Source organism: Vombatus ursinus, unplaced genomic scaffold (genome assembly GCF_900497805.2).
Source record: "Vombatus ursinus unplaced genomic scaffold, bare-nosed wombat genome assembly UNPS02014784.1, whole genome shotgun sequence".
Taxonomy (NCBI): Eukaryota; Metazoa; Chordata; class Mammalia; order Diprotodontia; family Vombatidae; genus Vombatus; species Vombatus ursinus.
In genome coordinates this window covers 31509930-31529403 of record NW_020954562.1, presented here as the reverse complement: position 1 = coordinate 31529403, position 19474 = coordinate 31509930, and the positions used below count along the sequence as shown (strand labels likewise).

The following is a 19474-nucleotide window of genomic DNA, read 5'->3' as shown; positions in this document are numbered from 1 at the left end:
GAGATTATAGACATTATAGTCTAATTTTAATGTGAAGTGAATTTTGAAAGTTTCTGTAGTTCAAGAACAGGGAGAGAGAGAGAGAGACAGAGAGAGAGAGAGAGAGAGTGTGTGTAGACAGAGAAACAGAAACAGAGACAGAGAGAGGGTATCAACAGAAAATTAGCCACCAGTTCTGGTAAGATTGGAAAGACCAAATATCATTGCACATTATGAGGAGAGCAAATGGAAATTGTCATATCTGAACAGGGACCACAATTGATTATTTACCTATTATTCATGCTCAATCTATGTCAGAACAAATACGGATTATTAAAGAACAGAAAAAAGATGTCATTTGAAGTTTACTACTAATGTAGGAAGATATTGTGTATTGCAGCTTTTGAAATATTAAATATAACTTTGCTAGTACAGAAATGACTACAAGCAATAGCTCCTTACTCTCCCTGGCCCCCAAAAAGAGAGAAAAAGGTAAAAAGTGAAAGGACCAGGTTCTGCTCTGGAGAATACAGGCAAACCACTCCTCTTTCCTCTCTCTCTGTTTAATTTTTGATATATATCAAAATAATGACTTGAATTCTGCATTTTAGTTTGTTCACTTAGCTCTTGGACAAATTGCTTGACTGATGTGTCCCAAAAGACAGAATCCATTTCTCATCAAGTTCAAATTGGTGGCTGTCTCTCTTTGTCCCACACCTCCAGCAGACACCATGTTCCAAGGGACAATAGCTGGCTTCAATAAGGTTAGGGCAAAATCAACTAGAAAGTATATGATTTTTTATTATGTCTTCTTTCCCCTTCCTTTTCATTTTCTGTTTCTCCTTTTTTTGACTTCTCAGGCTATAACACTTTATTTTTATTATTTCCCATGGCCTAGGAGCTCTGGTTGATACAGACAAGGAAGGTGTTTTGTATCCTCCAGGAAAAATTATCTCCTTGAGGGTTGAAACTATTTTATTTTGTCTTTGTGTCTTCACACTTAGCAGGGTGACTTGGCTTTGGTAAGTGATTAATAAATGCTTGCTTGAATGAGTGGAACAAAATATTAGAATTAATCCTAAACTCCTCAAAAGAGCTTCTACTCAATGTTTTCCTTGTTAACAGTTCCTAGATATACTACACAGAGTGAGGTCAAGATAATGTGAAAGACTTTTAGGTAACAAGGTGACTTCCCAATAAAGTCTATTTTTTTTGTAGGTAGAGCTTTTCAAAATCCTATTGCTCTCATCAGCCACAGTTGAACATTCACACAGCACCTTGAAATCCAATAAAATGATGTCATTTTGGTTCTCTTCAAGAACAAAAGACAACAACCAATGCCTTTTGTGAGAGATCTTCCAGGTGGCATTCTAAAACCAACTAATAGGCATATATTTTAAGTATTTATTTATTTTTATGGGAATTTTTATTTATTTTTTTGTTTTCAACATTTACTTCCACAAGATTTTGAGTTCCAAATTTTCACCCCATCTCACCCCTTCCCCCACCCCAAGATGACATGCATTCTAAATACCCCTTCCCCTAGTCTACTTTCCCTTCTATCTCTCCCCCCCCCTTCTCTTATCCCCTTCCCCTTCAATTTTCCTGTAGGCAGGATGGATATCAGTACCTCATTTTCTGTATTTCTTATTTCCTAGTTGCATGTGAAAACATTTTTTTTAAACACGTGTTTTTAAAACTTTGGGTTCCAAATTTTCTCCCTTCCTCCCACCCCACCCACCCTCACTGATAAGGCAAGCAACTAAATATAGGTTATATATGTGCAGTTATGCAAAACACTTCCATAGTAGACATGCTGTGAAAAACTAACCTATTTCCCTTAATCTTGTCCTGCCCACTCATTTATTCTGTTCTTTCTTTTGACCCTGTCCTTTCTCAGAAGTATTTGCTTCTGATTACTCCCTTTCCCAATCTGCCTTTCTCTCTATCATTCCCCTACTCTCTTGTCCCCTTCCCCCCTATTTTCCTGTAGGGTAAGACAGATTTCCACACCCAATTGAGTGTGTATGTTATTCCCTCCTTAAGTCAAATCCTATGAGAATAAGATTCACTCACTCCCTCTCACCTTCACCTGTTTCCCCTCCACTGTAAGAGCCTTTTCTTTTCTGTTTTTTTTGGGGGGGATAATTTACCCCATTCTACCTCTCCCTTTCTCCTTCTCCTATTATATTCCTCTCTCACCCCTTAATTTTATTCTCCAGATATGACCCCTTCATTTTCAACTCACCCTGTGCCCTCTATCTATCTATATTTATATATACATACATATAATTTTTTCCCCTCCAACTACCCTAATATTGACAAAGGTTTCATGAGTTACAAACATCATCTTTCCATGCAGGAATATAAACAGTTCAACTTTATTTTTTTTCTTTTTTTCCCTCTTTTTTATTAATATATTTACAGTTTTTAACAATCACTTCCATACACTTTTGATTTTTAAATTTTTCTTCCCCTCCCTCCACCCTCCCTGCCCAAGATGGTGTGCAATCTGATATAGCCTCTACATATACATTCCTATTAAAGATGTTTTCACATTAGTCATGTTATAAGGAAGAATTAGAACCAACAGGAGGAACCAAAAGTAAGAGGAAACAAAATAAAACAGAAGAAAAAAGAGCAAATAGTATGCTTTGATCTACATTCAGACTCCATAGTTCTTTTTACGGATGTGGATAGCATTTTCCATCATGAGATCTTTGGAGATATCTTAGATCCTTGGATTGCTGTGAAGGGCTAAGTCTATCAAAGTTAGTCATCACACAAGGTGGTTGTTACTGTGTATAATGTTCTCCTGGTTCTGCTCACTTCACTCAGCAATCAGTACATACAAAACCTTCCAGGTTTTTTTCTGAAGTGCACCTGCTCATCATTTTTTATAGCACAATAGTATTCCATTACATACATATACCACAACTTGTTCAGCCATTCCCCAACTGATGGGCATCCCCTCAATTTCTAATTCATTGCCACCACAGAATGAGCTGCTATAAATATTTTTACACATGTGGGTCCTTTACCCATATGCTCTCTTTAGCATATAGCCCTGGAAGTGTTATTGCTCATTCAAAATGTCTGCACATTTTATAGCCCTTTGGACATAGTTCCAAATTGCTCTATAAAATGGTTGGTTCAATTCACAACTCCACCAGCAATGCATTAGTGTTCCAAATTTTTAACATCTTCTCCAAACATTTATCATTTTCCTGTTTTGTCATGTTGGCCAATCTGATAGGTGTGATGTGGTACCTCAGAGTTGTTTTGATTTGCATTTCTCTAATCAATAGTGATTTAGAACATTTTCTTTTCATATGACTATAGATAGTTTTAATTTCTTAATCTGAGAACTGCCTGCTCATATCCTTTGACCATTTATCAATTGGGGAATGACTTGTATTCTTAAAAATTTGACTTAGTTCTCTATATATTTTAGAAATGAGGTCCTTATTAGAGATATTAGTTTGTAAAAATTCCTTCCCAGTTTTCTGCTTCCCCCCTAACCTTGGTTGCATTGCTTTGTTTGTGCAAAAGGTTTTCAATTTGATATAATCAAAATTATCCATTTTGCATTTCATAATGTTCTCTATCTCCTATTTGATCATAAATTCTTATCTTCTCCATAAATCTGACAGGTAAACTACTGCTTGCTTTCCCAATTTGCTTATAGCATCAGCCTTTATGTATAAATCATGAACCAATTTTAACTTTATTTTGGTACATGGTGTAAGATTTTTGTCTATGCCTAGTTTCTACCATACTCTTTTCCAGTTTTTCCCAGCAGTTTTTGTCAAAGAGTGAGTTGTTATTCCAGAAGCTATGGTCTATGGGTTGATCAAATAGTAGATTACTGTAGTCACTGACTACTGTGTCTGACATAACTAACCTATTCTGCTGATCCACATCTCTATTTCTTAGCCAGTACCAAGTAGTTTTGATGATTGCTGCTTTTTAATACACTTTAAGACCTGGAATGGAGAGGCTATCTTCCCCTGTATTTCTTTTCGTTAATTCCCTGGATATTCTGGACCTTTCATTATTCCAAACAAATCTTGTTATTATTTTTTCTAGCTCTATGAAATATATTTTGGTAGTTTGATTGGTATGACACTGAATAAGTAAAGTAGCTTAGGTAGAATTGTCATTTTTATTATGGTGGCTCAGCCTACCCATGTGCAACTGATATTTTTTTTTAACAATTATTTAGATTTGAATTTATTTCTGTGAAAAGTGTTTTGTAATTGTGTTCATATCATTCCCCTTATCAACCTCTGAAATCCCAGAAAATATTTCCCCAGGAAAAACCCTGGAACACCTAATCAGAAGAAAGATGGGGAGCAGCAGTGCAGTAGCCGAGGTAGCTTAAGGGATTAAAGGGAAAGGCCCCTCTTGCCCTAGGGGAAAGGGAACAGTACCCAATGGGGAGCACCCAGCCAGCTAGCTTAAAGCCATGCTTTAGCATACCAGGAGGAGATCCTGGTGCCTTGGCATTCTACAGCAAATGGGTCTCCCAGTGCCTCAGCAAAAATAAAGGAAGCAGCACTACAAAGGGCCTCAGGTGGATAAACACCCTGCAACATTCATCTGAAAGGAGCTGAAGAAAACTAAAGGAAAGGAAAAGCAGGCAATCTAGAGTTGACCAAAAGTTCCAGCCTTGTTGATTTCAGCCCAACACCAGTTAAGCAGCCAGAACCCTACAGCCTCCAATTGAGAACATCAGAGGCCCCAGCACACAAAGCCAGTGACTAAAACCTAGGCTCCCAACACAAGAAGCTTGGGTCAGAGATCTCTGTTCCCCTGCAGGAGATCTCAATCTCTTTAAAGGTCAGGGAACAAAGAAACACCATGATTAAAAGAAACATGCCTTAGATTCATATTATTAGAAGAGTGAAGATCAAGACAGAAATTCTGAATAGGACAACATTGTCAACAAACCCACATCTGCAACCTCAAAAGAGAATATGAACTAGTGTGAAGCCCAAAAAGCCTTCTTAGAAGAGCTCAAGAAGGATTTTAAAAGTCAAATTAGAGAGGTAGAAGAGTCCTTAATAAATTATTAGCAAGTAGATTACAGAACCTTATCACAAGAATAATGCAGTATGACCAGGTAGGATTTATACCAGGAATACAGGGCTGGTTCAATATTAGGAAAACTATCAGCATAATTGATCATATCAACACCAAAACTAACAGAAACCACATGATCATCTTAATAGATACAGAAAAAGCTACTGACAAAATACAACACCCATTCCTATTAAAAACACTAGAAAGCATAAGTATAAATGGACTTTTCCTTAAAATAATAAATAGCATCTATCTAAAACCTTCAGCAAGCATCACATGTAATGGGGTCAAGCTAGAAGCTTTTCCAACAAGATCAGGGGTGAAACAAGGATGTCCTTTATCATCACTGTTGCTCAATATCATACTGGAAACGTTGGCTTTAGCAATAAGAGAAGAAAAAGAAATTGAAGGTATTAGAATAGGCAAAGAAGAAATAAAGTTATCTCTCTTTGCAGATGACATGATGATATACTAAGAGAATCCTAGAGAATCAAATTAAAGAACTACTTGAAATAATAAACAATTTTAGCAAGGTTGCAGACTATAAAATAAATCCACATAAATCATTGGCATTTCTATATATTATCAACAAAGCCCAACAGCAAGAGATTAAAAGAGAAATTCCATTTAAGTCTACTGTAGACATTATAAAATATTTAGGAGTCTATCTAATGAAAGAAACCCAGGAACTCTATGAACACAATTACAAAACACTTTTCTCACAAATAAAGTCAGATCTAAATAATTGACAAAATCATCAGTTGCTCATATTAGCCTTCAAGCTAATATAATAAAAATGAAATTCTACCTAAGCTAATTTACTTATTAAGTACCATACCAATTAAACTACCAAAAATTATTTTATAGAGTTAGAAAATATAATAACAAGATTCATTTGGAAGAACAAAAGTTCCAGAATATTAACAGAACTAATGAAAAGAAATTCAGGGGAAGGTGGCCTAGCCATTCCAGATCTTAAATTGTATTATAAAGCAGCAATCATCAAAACTGCTTGGTACTAGCTAAGAAATAGAGTGATGGATCAGTGGAATATGTAAGACACAGTAGTCAATGACAATAGTAATCTATTATTTGATAAACCGAAAACCCCCAACTTCTGGGATAAGAAAGCACTCTTTGAAAAAAACTGCTGGGAAAACTGGAAAAGATTATGGCAGAAACTAGGCATAGACCAAAATCTCACACCATATACCAACATAAAGTTAAAATGAGTTCATGATTTAGATATAAAGACTGATACTATAAGCAACTTGGGAGAGCAAGGAATAGTTTACCTATAACATCTATGGAAAACAGAAGAATTCATGAACAAACAGGAGATAGAGGCCATTATGAAAAGCAAAATGGACAACTTTGATTACATTGAATTGAAAAGTTTTTGCACAAACAAAGTCAGTGCAACTAAGATTAGAAGGAAGGTAGAAAACTGGGAAAGAATTTTTACAACCAGTCTCTCTGATAAGGACCTCATTTCTAATATATAGAGAATTAAGTCAAATCTATAAGAATACAAGTCATTCCCCAATTGGTAAATGGTGAAAGGATATGAACAGACAGTTCTCAGATGAATAAATTAAAACCATCTACAGTCATATGAAAAAATGCTCTAAATCACTATTGATTAAAGAAATGTAAATCAAAAGAACTCTGAGGTACCACATCACACCTATCAGATTGGCGAACATGACAATACAGGAAAGTGATAAATGTTGGAGAAGATGTGGGAAAATTGGAACACTAATGCATTGTTGGTGGAGTTGTGAACTGATCCAACCATTTTGGAGAGCAATTTGGAACTATGCCTAAAGGGCTATAAAAATGTGCATACCCTTTGACCCAGCAATAGCACTTCTAGGGCTATATCCCAAAGAAATCATATAAATGGGAAAAGGACCTACATGTACAAAAATATTCATAGCAACTTTTGTTGTGGTGGCAAAGAATTGGAAATTGAGAGAATGCTCATCAATTGGGGAATGACTGAGCATGTTGTGGTATATGAATGTAAAGGAATAACATTGTGGTATAACACATGATGAACAGGCTGACTTCTGAAAAACCTTGAAAAACTTGTATGGTCTGATGCTGTGTGAAGTGAGCAGAACCATTAGAACAATGTACACAATAACAGCCCATTGTGGGATGACTGATATTGATAAACTTAACCCTTCCCAGCAATACAAGGATCTAAGACATCTCCAAAGGCCTCATGATAGAAAATACTATCCACATCCAAAGAAAGAACTATGGAATTTGAATTGCTATTTTTTTTTACTCTTCTGTTGACTTTTGTTTCCTCTTTCTGGTGATTCCTCCTACTGGTTCTAATTTCTACTTACAACATCACTAATGTGAAAATATGTTTAATAGGAATGTGTTTGTATAGCCTGTATCAAATTGTGTGCTGTCTTGGGGAGGGTGGTGGGGAGGAAGGGGAAGAAAAATTTTAAACTCAAAATCATATGGAAGTGATTGTTGATAAATCAAAATGAATTAATAAAAAATATTTTAAAAAAGAAAAAAAAGAAATTCCTTTTTTTTCTGCTCCGGTGTTTTCATCAAGAATACTTCAGTGTCCTCCATTTCATTAAATATCTATTTTTTCCTTGAAGGATTATACTCAGTTTTGCTCAGTAAGTGATTCTTGGTTGTAATCCTATCTCCTTTGCTCTATAGAATATCGTATTTCGAGCACTCCAGTCCCTTAATGTAGAAGCTGATAAATCTTGTGTTAGCATGATTGTGTTTCTACAGTACTTGAATTGTTTCCTTCTGGCTGCTTGTAATATTCTCACCTTGACCTGGGAACTCTGGAATTTGGCTATAATATTCCTAGGAGTTTTCCTTTGGTGATCTCTTTCAGGAGGTGATTGGTGGATTCTTTCAATTTCTGTTTTACCCTCTAATTCTAGAATATTAAGGCATTTTTCATTGATAATTTCTTGAAAGATGATGTCTAGGCTCTTTTTTTGTATCATGATTTTCATGTAGTCCAATAATTTTTGAGTTATCTCTCCTGGATCTATTTTCCAGGTCAGTTGTTTTCCAATGAGATATTTCACATTGTCATCTATTTATTCATTCCTTTGGTTGTGTTTCATAATTTCTTGATTTCTTATAGAGTCAGCTTTCATTTATTCCATTCTAATTTTTAAAGAACTATTTTCCTCAGTGAGCTTTGGGACCTTTTTTTTCCATTTGGCCAATTATGTTTTTTGAGTCATTCTTCTCCTTATTGGCTTTTTTGACCCCTTTTGCTCTTTGGGTTAATCTATTTTTTAATTAATTTATTTTGAATTATCAACAATCACTTCCATAAGCATTTGAGTTTTAAATTTTTCTCCTGCTCCTTCCCCACCACCCTCCCCAAGACTACATGCATTCTGATATAGGTTATAAATATACATTTCTATTAAACGTATTTTCACATTAGAGATTTTGTAAGTAAGAATTAGAACCAATAGGAGGAACCACCAGAAAGAGGGAACAAAACACAACAGAAGAAAAAAAATAGCAAATAATATGCCTCAATCTGCATTCAAACTCCATAATTCTTTCTTTGGATATGGATAGCATTTTCCATCATGAGGCCTTTGGAGATGTTTTAGATCTTTGTATTGCTGAGAATGGTTAAGTCTATCAGTATTAGTCATCCCACAATGTGGCTGTCACTGTGTGCAAAGTTCTCCTGGTTCTGCTCATTTCACTCAGCATCAGATGATACAAGTCTTTCCAGGTTTTTCTGAAGTCAGCTCATTCATCATTTCTTATAATATTCCATTACATTCACAATGCCTAGAAGTGGCATTGTTGGGTCAAAGGGAATGCACAGTTTTATATCCCTTTGAGCATAGTTGCAAATTGCTCACCAGACTTGTTGTATTGCAGTGCATTAGTGTTCCAATTTCCCCACTTCTCCAAAATTTATAATTTTCCTGTTTTGTCATATTAGTCTATCTGATAAGTGTTATGTAGTACTTCAGAGTTGTCTTGATTCGCATCTCTATAAATAGTGATTTATAGCATTTTTCTCATATGACTAGAGATATCTTTAGTTTATTCAGGTGAAAACTGCCTGTTCATATCCTTTGATCATTTATCAATTGAGGGATAATTTGTTTTCTTATAGATTTGACTCAGTTCTCAATATGTTTTAGAAATGAGACCTTTGTGAGAGGCACTGGTTTAAAAATTATTTTCTGGCTTTCTGCTTCCCTTATAAACTTGATTGCATTGGGTTTGTTTGTGCAAAACCTTTTCAATTCAATGTAATTAAAAGTATCCATTTTGCATTTCATAATGTTCTCTATCACTATCTAATTTTTTTATCATAAACTCTTCTATTCTCCATAGACACGACAGTAAACTATTTCTTGCTCTCATGATTTGTTTGTAGTATGACGATTTATATCTAAATCATGTACTCATTTTTACTTTATATTTGTTCATGGTGTAAAATGTTGGTCAATGTCTAGTTACTGCCACACTATTTTCCAGTTTTTCCAGCAATTATTTCTTAAATAGTGAGTTCTTATCCCAGAAGCTGGAGTCTTTGGGTTTATCAAAGAGTAGATTATTATAGTAATTGACTATTGTGTTTTGTGTACTTAACCTATTCCACTGATACACCCCTCTGTTTCTTAGCCAGTACCAAGTAGTTTTGATTACTGCTGCTTTATAATACAATTTAAGAGCTGGTATAGCTAGGCCACCTTCTCTTGGATTCTTTTTCATTAATTTTCTTGATATTCTGGACATTTTGTTCATCCAGATGAATTTTGTTATTTTTTTTTCTAGCTTTATAAAATATTTTTGGTAGTTTGATTGGTATAGCACCAAATAAGTAAAATAATTTAGGAAAAATTGTCATTTTTATTTTATTAGCTCAACCTATCCATGAGCAACTGCTATTTTTCCAATTGTTTAGATGTGATTTTATTCATGTGAAAAGCATTTTGTATTTCTCTTCATATAGTTCCTGGGTTTTTCTTGGCAAGTAGACTCCCAAATATTTTAGAATGTGTACAGTAATTTTAAGTGGAATTTTTCTTTCTATCTCTTGCTCTTGGACCTTGTTAGTAATATGTAGAGATGTCATATGATTTATGTGGGTTTGTTTCACATCCTGGACCTTTGCCAAAATTGTTAATTATTGCAAGTAGCTTTTAGTTGATTTTTTAGAATTTTCTAAGTATACTATCATATCATCTACAAAGAGTGATACCTTTTTTTCTTCTTTACCTATTCTAATTCCTTCAAGTTCTTTTCTTCTCTTATTGCTAAAGCTAACATTTCTAGTATAATATTGAATAACAGATATGATAATAGGCATCCTTGTTTCACCCCAATCTTATTGGAAATGTTTTGAGCTCATCCCCGTTGCATGTAATGTTTCCTGATGGCTTTATATGGATACTACTCATCATTGCAAGGAAAACACCACTGATTCCTATGCTTTCTAGTGCTTTTTTTTATTTTAATGGAAATTGATGCTGTATTTTTTCAATTGTTTTTCTGCATCTATTAAGATAATCATGTGATTTATGTTATTTTTTATTGATATGGTCAATTTTGCTAACAGTTTTCCTAATAGTGAACTAGCCCTGCATTCCTGGTATAAATCTCAACTGGTCATAACATATTATCCTCATGATAAGTTACTGTAATCTCTTAACTAATATTTTATTTAGAATTTTGCATCTGTATTCATTAGGGAAATTGGTTTAAATTTTTCTTTCTCTGTTTTGTCTCTTCCTGGTTTAGGTATCAGGACTATTGTTGTGTCATAAAAATAATTTGGTAAGATTCCTTCTTTTCCTATTTTCCCAAATAGTTTATATAGTATTGGAATTAATTGTTCTTTAAATATTTTATAGAATTCACTTGTAAATCCATCTGGCTCTGGAGATTTTTTCCTAGGGAGTTCATCAATGACTTGTTCAATTTTTTTTTCTGAGATGGGGTTATTTAAGTATTTTACTTCCCTTTCTACTAATATGAGCAATTTATATTTTTGCAAATATTCATCCATCTCGCTATGATTGTCAAATTTCTTGGCATACAGTTAGCCAAAATAACTCCTAATTATTGTTTGAATTTCTTTTTCATTGGTGGTGAATTCACTATTTTCATTTTTGATAGTGAGTGATTATGTTTTCCTCTTTTTTATATCAAATTAACCAAAAGTTTATCTATTTTATTGTTTTTTTTATAAAACCAGCTCTTAGTTTTATTTTTTAGTTCAATAGTTTTCTTAATTTCAATTTTATTAATCTCTTTTGATTTTCAGAATTTCTAATTTGGAATTTAATTAGGAATTTTTAATTTATTCTTTTTCTAGCTTTTTTTTTAAAATTGCATGCCTAATTCATTGAACTCTTTTTTCCTATCATTTTCATGTAAGCATTCAGAGACATAAAATTTCCCCTAAGAACCACTTTCCCTGCATCCTTTAAATTTTGGTATGTTGTCTCATTATTATCATTCTCTTGGATGAAGTTGTTGATTATTCCTATGATTTGTTGTTTGACCCACTCATTGCTTAGGATTAGATTATGCAATTAATTTCTTGTCTACCTTTCCATAGCCATTCATTAGATGCAATTTTTATTGCAACACTATTTAAAAAGGATGCATTTACTATTTCTGCCTTTCTGGATTGGATCATGAGGTTTTTATGCCCTTGTATATGGTCAATTTTTGTGTAGGCACCATGTACTCACTGAGAAAAGGGTATGTCCCCTTCCATCCCAAATCAATTCCCCCCCCCCGAGAGGTCTACCATATCTAAGTTTTCTAGTATTATGTTCACAACCTTAACTTCTTTCTTATGTATTCTATGGTTAGATTTATCTAGTTCTGAGAGGGAGACATTGAGGCCCCCAACTGGTATAGTTTGCTTATCTATTTCTTACTGTAACTTCCTGAACTTCTCCTCTAAAAATCCGAATGCCATACCACTCATTGCATATATGTTTAACAATGATATTACTTCATTGTCTATGATCCTTTTTAGCAGGATGTAGTTTCTATCCTTATCTCTTTTAATTAGATCTATTTTTCTTTTTCTTTTTCTTTTTCTGAGACTGTGATTGTTACTGTTGCTTTTTTTTTTACTTCAACTGAAGCATAATATATTCTGCTCCAGCCTTTTACCTTTACTCTATTTGTATCCCTCTGCTTCAAATGTGTTTCTTGGAGACAACATATTGTAGGATTATGGTTTTTAATCCACTCTGATATCCACTTCCATTTCATGAGAGAGTTCATCCCATTCACATTCGAAGTTATGATTATTATCTATGTCTTTCTCACCATCCTATCTTCTGCCTTGATTTTGTTCTTCTCTCTCCTTTCTCCCTTTCTCTCTTCACTAGAGTTTTTGTTCTGAACACTGCCTCCCTCAATCTGTCCTCCCTTCTATCAGCTCCTTCCTTTTTCTTTCCCTTTACTCCTACTAATTCTTTCATCCTTTCTATCTACCCCTCCCTTTTCTTTCCCCTTTCTCCTCCTATTTCTATAGGATGTTATACTTCTACTCTTAACTGAGTATGTCATTCCCTTTTTCACCCAAATCACATTAAAATAAGGTTCAAAAAATGCTCATCTCCCTCCCTTCTTTCTCTCTACTGTAATAGGTCTTTGTGCCTCTTCATGTCATGTAAATGACCTTTTTCTGTCTTCTCCTTTCTTATTCTCCCACTACAATCTCTTTCTTCACTGAATTAGATTTTTTTTTTATCATCGCATCAAAGTCAACTTATATACCCATACCTTCTGTCTATGGATACCACTTCTACATGTCATAATAAAGATTCAGTTTGACTTCCACTTCCGGGAGCCAAGATGGCAGAGTAAAAAGGTAGTTGCTCTCACCCTCCCCTATCAACCTCTGAAAACCCAGAAAATATCACCCCAGAAAAAACCCTGGAACAGCTGAACCAGAAGAAAGATGGGGTGCAGCAGTGCAGTAGCCCAGGTAGCTAGAGGGATTAATGGGAAAGGCACCTCTTACCCTGGGGAAAGGGGAGCAGTATGAAACAGGAGTTGTCCAGCCAGCTAGTGGAAAGACCCACTTTAGCACACCAGTAGGAGATTCTGGTGCCTCGGCATTCTACAGCAAATGGGTCTCCCAGTGCCTTAGCAAAAATAAGGGAAGCAGCACTACAAAGGGCTCCAGGCAGATGCTAGCAGTATTCTAGGTAGAAAAGTCAGCAAGCAGTTGATGATGTGGGACTTGAAATCAACAGAGATTAGAGCTAGATCTATAGATGTGAGAGTCATCTTCATAAATGTGATTATTTTACCCATGAGAGCTGATGACATGACCAAGAGAGAGATTGTAGAAAGGAAAGAAAAAAAGATCTAGGACAAACTTGTGGTGGCACCCACAATTAGTGGGTGGGAGATGGATGACAATCAGCAAAAAAAAAGTTGAAGAATGATCAGAAAGATGGTAAAAACACGAGAGAACTGTGTCATAGAAGCTAAGGGTAGAGAGCATGGTTGTAGTAGTTGGAGTGGGAGGGCATGACAGTGTCACAAATTGCTGAAAAGCCAAGGATGACGACCTAGAAAGGGTCACTGAACTTAGTAATCAAGAGATCATTGACTTTCCAAGGAGATGGTAGATTCTGGTGACTAATGATTGTAGCCCTGTCTTGGAAGCGCCTGGCAACTTTTCTAATTAAGCAAATCTTCTTGTTTAAGAAGGTGGTGGCTTTTCACTGTGAAAGCATCAACATCTCAGGAAATTTCTTCAGAAATAAATTGAAACACCTGGTTTTCCTTCAAGTCAGTCAATTTGTCAAATCCATTAATAGGCATTTGTAAGCACCTTCCAGGCACTGTGCCAAGAAGTGGGGATACAAAGAGAGGCAAAAGATAGTCTTTGACTTTGAAGAGCTCACAATCTAGTATGGGAGATAACATGCAAACGAATATGTACAAAAATAATATATGCAGAATAAATAGGAAATAATGTACAGAAAGAAGGCACTAGAATTAAGAGAGATTGGGAAAGACTTACTGTAAAAGATGGGATTTTAGAAAAATGTTGTTGTTGAGTCGTTTCAGTCACGGCTGACTCTTTGTGACCCTATTTAGGATTTTCTTGGTAAAAGATCCTGCAGTGGTTTGCCATTTCCTCCTACAGCTCATTTTACAAATGAGGAAACTGAGGCAAACAAGGTTAAGTGACTTACCCAGAGTCACAAAGCTAGTAAGTGTATGAAAGCCAGATTTGAACTCACAAAGATAAGTCTTCCTGACTCTAGGCTTGACACTCTATTCACTGCACCACCTAGCTGCCCATATATGATTTATTAACATATAAAATTAAATAACTGTGAGACTATTACTTACCCCCCCTTGCATTCTCTCTTTTTTCTTTCTTTCTCTCTTCCTTCCATTCACACCCCTCATCCCAACTTTATTGGACTCCTACCAACAGTACATGATTCTTTAGAACTTCTGTAATTCCTTGTTGTCTTAGTAAGTAGGCTCAAATATTTTATACGTTCTCTAGTTATTTTGAATGAAATTTCTCTTTCTATCTCTTCCTTCTGAGTTTTGTTGGGAAAGTATAGAAAGTCTGCTGATTTTTGTGGGTTTATTTTATATTATGATAATTTGTTGACACAATTTGTTATTTCAGTTAATTTTTAGTTGACATTCTAGGGTTCTCTGGTAGACCAGGACATCATCTGAACAAATTGGTTATTTTGTTCCCTATTTGTCTATGCTTATTCCTTCAATTTCTTTTTTTCTTATTTTATTGATACAACTTACATACCAACAATGTGATAATGGACATCCCTGTTTTATCCCTTGATGTTATTGGAAAGAACTTTAGATGATCTCCATGACATATAATGCTGGCTTTTGGTTTTAGATAGATATTACTCACCATAATAAGGAAAGATCCACTTATTCCTATGCATTTTGGTATTTTTAACATAGATGGATTTATTTTTTCCAAAACTTTTTCTGCATTTATTGATAAAATCATGCAATTTATTTTTATGTTGATAGTTTACTTAATATTGAATGAACCTTTCATTCCTGAAATAAATCCTAAATGGACAGTTTATAATCTTTTTGAGATGTTACTATATATTCTTTGCTAATGTTTCATTGAAAAATTTTTGAGTTAATATTCCTTAGAGATATTAGGTCATCATTTTATCTCTCCATTTTCTCTTTTCATAGTTTAGTTATCAAGAACATATTTGAATCATAGAGGGAATTAGGTAGGATCTCTTTTCCTATTTTTGTAAACAGTGTTGTAAATTTTTTGTAAACAGTATTTTTGTATTTCAGTGTTATAATTGATTGTGTTTTGACTCTTTGATACAGTTCATTTGCAAATTTATGTGGTCCTGGCTTATTGTTGTTCTCCATTAAGGGTTTCTCTTATTGTTTGTTCAATTTTTTTTTCTTTAATTGAATTATTTAAATTCTCTCTTTATTATTTTCTAAATCTGGCTATTTTGTTTTTTGTAAATATTCATCCATTTAATTTAAATAACAAATTTTTGTGACATATACTTGGACAAATTTCTAATAATTTCCTATATTTCTTCTTCATTTGTTGTAACATCTTTTTCATTTTTGATGCTGGAAAATTTGGTATTTTTTTCCTTTCTCTTTATTTTCTAAATAGAGTAGGTAATGGCTTATCTAGTTTATTTTTTAAAGACCAACTTCCAGTTTTATTTACCACTTAAGCTTTCAGTTTTGATAATCTCTCCTTTGATATGCAGAATTTCTATTTTAGTTTTTATTTGGGGGTTTAAAAATTTTAGTTTTCTTTTTTTTCCCATCATGTGCCTAGTTCATTCATCTATTTTTTCATATTTTTTTGTTGTTGTTGAAGAGAGAGCTTATAAATATAAATTTTCCTCTCAAGGTTATTTTGGATACATACTAAAAGTTTTGATATGTTGTTTCATTTTTGTTGTCTTTTTTTTGATAAAATTCTCTATTGTTTTCATAACTTGCTCTTTGACTCATTAATTCTTTAGAAATTAATTAGCCTCCAATTAATTTTAATCCTTTCTTCAAATGCTCTGTTTTAAATACATATGCACCTATATGTGTACACACCCATATATATGTGTATATATACATATATAGTGTCATGGTTAAAAAGAAATGTGTTTAATATTTTGACTTTTCTTCATTTGTCTATTACCTTTTTAGGCCCTAATAAACAGTTAACTTTTGTAATGGTGTCATGCATAGCTAGAAAACATTCACTCCTTTTTGCTTCTGTTTAATAATTGCCAGAGATCTATCATATTCAACTTTTCCAAAATTCTAGTCAGGTCTTTAACTTCTTTCCTATTTATCTTTTGATTGGATTAGTCTATGTCTGAATAAGGTAAGATCTGTGTATATTATCGTTTTACTGTCTATTTATTCCTGCAAATCAATTGATATTTCCTTTAGGTATTTAGATACTATGTTCTTTGATGAATTCATATTAACTCTTGATATTAATTTATTGTCCATGGCGCCTTTAAGTATAATGTAATTTCCCTGTTTATCCCTTTTATTAAAGTCTGTTTTGCTACTGTTTTGTCTGAGAACTGCTACCCCTACTTTAAAAAAAATACCTGAAGCATATTAAATTCTGTTCTAACCCTGCATTTTCACTCCCTGTAAATCTGTGTGTCAAGGATTTTCCCTCTGTACGCCACCTCAGCAATATCTCCTTTCCTGTTCCCTCCTAACCATTCCAAAATGGTTGGGAGCCTGGTCAGGCTTTTCATTTGTAGTTTTCAATAGCCTCCTAACCAAGTCTGTTATTCTGCTATGTCTAACCTTTCTAATTCATCTTATTTTCTATTGCCAGATTACTTTTCTTGATGCACACATTCGACCTGCTTAAAGATTTGATGACTACTCATTGCCAATTAAATAAAGTCCAGTTTGGCATTTGAGTTCCTCTAACCTCTTTCTTTAATCTTCCTTTCTAGCCGTATCTCTTAGTGTTCACTTTCATGTTCTAAATGATTTGGCTAAATCTGATTACTTGTTATTCCCTAAACACACCCTTTATTTTCTTGTCTTAATATTGTAGTTCATATCATCTTCTATGTCTTGATTCTTCCTTTTCTATATCACACATCTTTGCCGGTTGAAATCCTACATATCAGATCTCATCTACAAATCCTTCTAGGTAGAAATATCACTCTTTTGAATTCTTTATAGTAACTTTGTGCTTCTATTGCACACATTCAAAGTCAAATTTCTGTTACATTTTTATAGCTGTCATATTGCACTTACTAACTTGTAAGCTCCTTATCTTCTCAGTACCCAAATACATGCATTGTTTAATATGTTTTGGAACTGAACTATTTAGTACAGAGTTTTTATTTATTACTTCACTGAATTATTTTTGATGCCTTATCCTATAATCGAATTTAATCTGAGACCCTGAAAGTTGTACCACTAGAGGTCATATTCTGGTAGATTCTGTCAAGTTGGAAACTCTTCACTATACGTCCATCTTCTGGCACTAGTCTTGCTAATCACTACAAGGCTGGCCATCATTTATTGAAGTTTTGGGCTCCACCAGCTTATGAAACATGGAGTTGTGTTCTACAAGGGAAGACTCCATTTACAAAATAAATTAAAAAAACATTCACTGAACAGTTACTGTTTAGCACAGACACTGTGCTAAAATCTGGGGATACAAACAGAAAAAAGCAAAAACAAGACAATATCTATTCTCAAAGAGCTTCAAATGGGGGAGACAACACATTTAAAAGAATTGAGTTGCAGGCAGATTAAGAGGTCCAGATATCCTAAGGGTGCAGTGACAGGACAGATGGCAATACTTAGGGGGTCTTAGGGTAAGTGCATGAGTAGGTCTGATGACAGTGCCAAGGGATCAAGAGGGCATAATATCAAGGCAGACAGTAAGACCTAGATGACTTTAGGATACAGTGGTAAGGCTGATGCAAAGTGTAGTTGGTCTTCTGTCTCCCTAGAAGTCTTGTAGTTGGTGTCTCTCAGCTCATCCAAGTAGTGTGTGAATGGCTGTTTTGCTCCTTTCCATTTGGTTGTTCTGTGAGGTTGAAGAAGCACAGGTTGGGGAAATAGTGAGGGAAAGAGAAAGAGGAGAGTCACCCCCACTTTGCTACTACCTCCAGACCCCTTTTTGGGGTCTAGACAACATGGCAGTATGGGTGGCCCTTGGGGAAGGGCAAAAGGAAGGCTAAAGGGAAGGTACCCTGAAGCCTATTGGCTTTGAAAGACCTTTCCTTATAGATCTTTCCAAGTATCAAAACAAAGAGTTCTTAAAAAAAAAGCCAACAACAACAATTATAAAACAAAAGAGTATTTCAAAGAGTTAATATCCCTAAATTGTAAAAATAGTAACAGAATTTGTTCGTTCGCTCAATTTCCTTCTAATTCTCCCTTGTAAAAAATAGTTGCTCCCCACTTGCCTATTCCTTTTCATTGGACATAGGGTGTTGTCACAACCAGCTCATGAAGCTGTCAGCACATCTAAGGAAACCTTATTTACAATGTCTAAATAATGGCAAAGTAACATCAGTGCAAGCTCTGTTGTTGACAAAATAAATAAAACTCATTTTAAATAACTTTTAAGGTTCAGAACCCCTCCCCTCATATCTACATTTCAAAGAAATTTTTTTGGTTAATGCCACTACAGGCCTGTGAATTCAAGTCTACTAAGTTTTGCTGAGGCTTGGGAGGACACATACCATAGTCCCCATGCTCCTTTGGGCACATTGGAAAAACATATTCTATTCATACAAAGGTTTCCTAGATGGATTAAATGTTTAGTACATTACAGTGTGATATTCTTTTAGCAAAGAGACATCAGGGTATGGAAATTTTCACATTGTGGAATTGATTAAAAGGAAATCCAGCTTTAGCAACATCACTAAGAACCTATGTGGCTAAGTTAGAGCACATAAGATTCTATGGGGGAATATTTTAATCAGAATTTCCTTTATTTTGATTAATTCTGTTGTTGTTTTTCCAACCAAATGCATACATTTGGATTAGATTGTATAGCTTCTTAAAGGTAGCAGTGATTTAAGGATGCTGGGGGTAGGATGAGGAGGACCATCAATACATGATTAAACAGACTGAAATAGAACCAGGTCAAGATGTCAGAATTTCCTCATCTTTGTACCTCTTCTTCTCCCCATGCACATCCTACCCCCGACATATGTGTCCAATTGCTTGGGCACGTGGAACACAGCTCTCCCAGAATTGGTTCCTACTACACAGAAACCATGTACAATCCTACAGCAAGGGCAGAAAGCTAAAGTGTGAGGTCTCTATGATAAAAGTACATGACTCTATTCTTCTGCTCCTTGTTGCCTTGTGCATTTAACTCTCATAGACT

At 34.6% G+C, this 19474-nt stretch overlaps 1 protein-coding gene across 5 annotated transcripts in view; it reads right to left on the bottom strand.

Moving 5' to 3' along the window:
* The window catches only part of SPOCK3 (SPARC (osteonectin), cwcv and kazal like domains proteoglycan 3), a 706138-nt gene that overhangs the window by 300206 nt on the left and 386458 nt on the right, over positions 1-19474 (bottom strand). The window lies entirely within an intron of this gene.